At 35.3% G+C, this 5,130-nt stretch overlaps 1 long non-coding RNA gene across 3 annotated transcripts; it reads right to left on the reverse strand.

The window, feature by feature from the left end:
* Positions 1 to 3,558: 3,558 nt before the first annotated feature.
* Positions 3,559 to 4,817, reverse strand: LOC131073851 (uncharacterized). Of its 3 annotated transcripts, none has more exons than XR_009113000.2 (3): positions 4,705 to 4,817; positions 4,183 to 4,412; positions 3,559 to 3,937 (listed from the first exon to the last, which is right to left on the reverse strand). It is a non-coding gene; the product is annotated as an uncharacterized LOC131073851 (long non-coding RNA). The 3 variants fall into 3 exon arrangements; XR_009113001.2 differs by lacking the exon at positions 4,705 to 4,817 and adding an exon at positions 4,665 to 4,699; XR_009112999.2 differs by lacking the exon at positions 4,705 to 4,817 and having other exon boundaries at positions 4,183 to 4,658.
* Positions 4,818 to 5,130: the final 313 nt, after the last annotated feature.

A 5,130-nucleotide genomic window follows, 5' to 3' on the forward strand; every position in this document is an offset into this window, starting at 1 on the left:
TTAGTTTTCATCCTTGTTGCAAGGACTATGATTTGGGTAATTTATGTTAAGGCATGAATCATGCTTGTAATATGGATTTAGTAGACTAGAAAGATTTTTAAATTTTTCTTCTATATTATGTTTATGAACTTAGCTTACAATACTGGGGTTTGTTGTTATTTATGTGAGTATAATGATTAATTTATTATCATAGTGTTAAATAATAAATTCTATTATATAATACTAAGTGGTAAGATTTGTTCTGTAAAAATTAATGTAATCCAAATTTCTAGTGGTTGTGATTAACTATTCGAACCTAAATTGAAATAATAAAAAGTAATTGAATAAAAAGTCAATCAAAATATCAATCTAGGCTCCCAAATGTCCAACATGGCAGAAGTAATGGTGGCTTTCTTTGCCATCACTATTGCTAAGGACAAAGGATACCAAAACATTATCATTGAAGGTGATTTTAGAAATGTAATTATGATGTTGGAAGGGAAAGAAAAGCCTAGATGGTGGGTGGAGGATATAATCACTAAGTGCCAAGATATGATTGCTACTTTTGGCCATGTAAGATATCATCACACCTTTAGAGAAGCATATATTATTGTAGATAGGTTGGCTTAACTTAGGCCCAATTTTTTAGGGCCTTCAAACCTAGATGACACTGCATGAATTACTTGAAGATGTTCATGCCATGATCCCTGAAGAGAATCATCCTAATGAGAATTAAAGATTTTATAATCATCTTTTCAGTCCTTATCTTGGCGATGCTGAACTAAAATCATATATTGGAAAGGACCAGCTTTGTTAAATCTTGGTAGCTATACATTTAGTAATACCACCTTTTTTTGTCTCTTTCCCAAAGCTAGTTTTAACTATCCATTTCTAAGTCCTATTTTTGGATTTACTATGCATATCACGAATGGGGACCTCATTCAGATGGAGAAATAGAATTGCGATAAGTTTAAACAAAATATGGCTCTCTAGAATAAGCTGGTGGAGGGTGATTTGGTGACTTATGTTAAAGGTATGAGGGGTTATAACCCTAGTCTATCTGAATAGTTTTCCCAATCTTGAGATGAAGGTGAAGTTCATGTGGGTGGGGTAAAATTTGTTGTGTTTTTCGAGACCAAAGTAGGTAATACGGGTCTTTCAGTGGAAGTCTTGATCTTCCCTAAGAAGTTGAAGGGAAATTATAAAGAATATTTAAAAGGTTCTTGAAGCCAGAAGAATAAGTGGTTGTATATAGAGTCCTTTCAATAGGAACAACCTACTTGGGATATGAAAAGAGGTGGCGCTGCTTCTCATGAAGTTCATCACCTTGGACATGATTTTCAAATGTTTTTGCTCACAAATTTTCTCTGTGCTTAACCATTTAAAGTATGGGTTGAAGATGAATTTCCCATATTGGCTTTTCTCATCTATTTCTCAATCTATAGCTATGGCCAAAACTAAAGATGTCCTTTCCCTACACCAGGGGCGTATCCTTCAACTTTATAACTTTCATCAAATTTTAACTCCTACCAATGGCCTAGCTTATAATCCTTCTAGCCCTACTCTATGCATTGAGTTTTCAGACATCTTGGAGAGCAAAGAGATTGACTCCACTCCTAAACCTAAAGGGACCCTTACATGGGTTAACCCTAGCAAAATGGCTGAATGCAAAAACCTTCGCCCTCCCATTATTCTAAACATTGTTGAAGGGCCAAACAAAGAAGAAAATACCTCGGAGGATTGTGCTTCCTCATAGTCTACTAGATTAGAGTGGGCCCCAAACAACCCTATTAACAAAGAGGGTACCCCTTCCACCCCCTTCTTTTGTTGCCCCCCCCCAACCAATGAATTTGCCAAGAAAAAGGGACTTCCCTACCTTTGCAGAGAAAGTTAACAAACTTTGTAATGGCTATAATAAGAAAGAAGCTATTATCTATTAGCTTTTGGGTTAGGTTAATGTGGCTAAAAAGAAAATTAATAGAGTGGTACCCCTCGCCTTAGAAAATTCCAAAGCAACTAGTTGGTCAGTTTAGGACAAAGACCAGAGAGCTTGGGAAGTGGCCAATGATTTGGCCGAGCAACTTGTTAAATGAGAAGGTATGGGAGCAAAACTGAAGGGAATTTGTGAGAAGATTGACTAGAAAGAGGATCAAAAAGAAATGATGAAGGCAATTGAAGAGATTCAAGTAGCCAAGTGTCCCTTAAAAAAAAGTGGATGATGTGATTGTGTAGAATAGTGGAATGTTTAAAAGGATTTTAGAAACTCTATAGGACATCCAAGAGGAGATCGAGAAGAAGTAGGCTTGGAAGAAGAGGCATTTGGACTCTTCCCCTGCTACTGGTTTGGAAGCATCAGTGTATACGGTGAAAGCAACTCTAGATTCACCTACTATTTCATTTGGGAAAGGATCTAACGAGTGACTCTCCTTCTCTGATAAGATGAAGGCTACGAGTTAGGATTGGAGGATTGAGAAGCTCCCTACTAGGTAGACCATCAGTTTGTGTCTTTGGTTGGGGTGGGTCTATGTGCTTTTTGTTTTGTTTCTAATTAGTCTCATTTGTCTTTGGGTTTTTGGTGACCATTGGTTTTTGTTCCTTTTTGGTAGTTGGCACTAGGGTTTTGGGCTCTCACTCCTCGTGAGCCCCAGTTTAATTCAATTAAAAGAATTGATCAAAATATTACATTTTAATAAAAAATAAAAATTTAAAATTTAAAACAATTCTATTATTTATATTAATCTATAATTCATAAAATAACCTTAAAAAAATAATTAAAATCAATAAAAATCCAATAAATATTAAGAAATTTAAAATATTTTTGAAATACAGCAGCGAAAATTCTCCTTGATTGTTTTAAAAGTTTTAAAGGTACATGCACAATGTAGAGAAATTCTATTAGCATAAAGGACAATGACTCAGATTTATAAACAGAATGTATCAACTCTGATGACTATAGCATTGTTGATAATAGAATATTAAATAGGCGACATATGAGATGCAACTTGCGACAAATAAATAAATTAGGGTAATCAAGTGGGATGGATCCTTATGTTGTGTTGAAGCTACAAAACTTTTGACCTCTTCGTAGATATGAAATTTTTTTTAAAATATCGGATTTGGAAATATGATTTGGTACAACAAAGCTTTCCAGTTTGGAAGTTATGTTGATAATTATTCTACAATGACGGTTATTCCACTGGTAAATTTTCCATTGTCCTTACGAAGTCTTAAATATTTTCTTCAAAAATGCACCAAACCTGCTAGCTATTCCAAAAGCAACAACGGTTGATTATACAAGACATTAAAAGATAGAACAAACGTCTACTCGCAGTGGGTTTTGTTCAATTATTTAGGGATATAATAGTCAATTCATTGCAAAATCTAGTTAGTTTTTGTACAGCCTTGAATGGTCTTCATCTATTAATTAAGGCAATGGACCCAACTTCACCTCGAAGCTTGGAGCATGAAATATAACCATCGATAATCTTTCTTTGTTTCTGTCTGTTACTGCTCTGTGCTCAACACTCTTGTACTCTCCATTTGCCAAAACCTGTCAACATTCAAGCAGTCAATTCAATATGGGTTCACTCACATTCGAATTCATTTGTCTAATGGAAGCTTTTCTGGAAATACATCTAGAGAGTTCCCTATATTGATAACTAGAGCATCTGGGATTTTCTCTACAAAAATCCACTGGTTCTTCTGAAGAATCTGCAAACCTACACAATCATCGTCTTGCAGCAACACAGTAAGAGCGCTTCCATCAGAGTGTGCACTTAAACCTAGAACCAGATTAGGCCTAGGGTAGGGAGGATAGAAGTTCATCCTGACGGCCTGCGCATTTTCTCTAAACATCTTCTCAAATATATTGGAATTTAGGCCCAGATTTTCAGCAATGGTATTCAATAATTTCCAGCAGAGTGTAGATACCTCCATTGATTAAGCTTTCAATTTATCACTGCAAAACTCATGCAGGAAACCATTTACTGTCAATATTTCAGCTCATGATTATCAATTGATTTGCCTTAGTGAACTATACAGGAAAAGCTCCAAGTCTTGGGTTCAAGTCACCATGCGTATTACAGAATATAAGGCAAATTCAATTAAAAACACCTTTGTGACTCTGCAAATTAGTGTTCTAAAATTCTGGGATCCATTGAAAAACCCTAGTTGTGAAAAGGAAATAAAACGTGCATAGGTTACCTGAATAGTAGCATTTTTGTGGGCCAAAGGTTTTCCTTCCGAATAGATTTGGGCTTTGTTTCAAAGGCCATCATGTCACATCAGTCTGATAAAATGAAAGCATGTATCCCTGGATTGTGGCAGGAATTATTGCATATTTATCTTTTTCTTGAAACGGCAACTTTGAAGAATTCTCTCGCGATCTTCTTTATTAGCTCCAGTAGGCCCAGGTCGATTCCATGATTCAAAACCTAAAGGAGGAAACAGAAGGATTTCAATTTTTAGCATTCCGAACGGATACGATAATGCCATGTAGAGATCAGTTTGACAACTAACGTAAATTAGAACCTAAGTCTGGGTTCTGCTCTGTATATAAATATAAAAACATGTTAACCTAAGAATCTACAATTTATTACAAATCTCCAATGCCTAAATTCAAGTATTTAGCTGGTTAACTCAAGAGCCATATAATAATAACAATGCAGTAATCAGAGATACTAAACCCTTTCTTTACAAAATGTCTGAGAGGGACATGTAAATTACTCAGTGCTGTACATTTAGTTCTCTCTTGTAGAAGTCGAATACATCCTCACCCTTCAGTTTTACAAGCTCTTGAAAGGTGTGCCAACTTTCACTGTTGAACTGGCCATGATGACGACTGCTAATGCCATTTTGCCCTAATTACTAAGTTGGGTATACCTAGTACAAGTAGTCTATATGTAGGCCATCCAACAAAGCGTACAAAGCCATGGTTATTTGTTGGGTAAAGTTGTGTTCACCTCCATTGCCTACAGTCTTCCAATTATTCTGTCGGTCATTAAGGGCCGACAGAATTATTTGTGATCATAATGCATTAAGTTACTGTTTGTGATCACATTTGTTTATCATAATCATTTATGATCAGTGGTCATTTAATTTTCTATTTGAAGTTAATTATAAAAAATATAATTATAATAAATAATGAAAGAT

Source organism: Cryptomeria japonica, chromosome 9 (assembly GCF_030272615.1).
Source record: "Cryptomeria japonica chromosome 9, Sugi_1.0, whole genome shotgun sequence".
Lineage (NCBI taxonomy): Eukaryota > Viridiplantae > Streptophyta > Pinopsida > Cupressales > Cupressaceae > Cryptomeria > Cryptomeria japonica.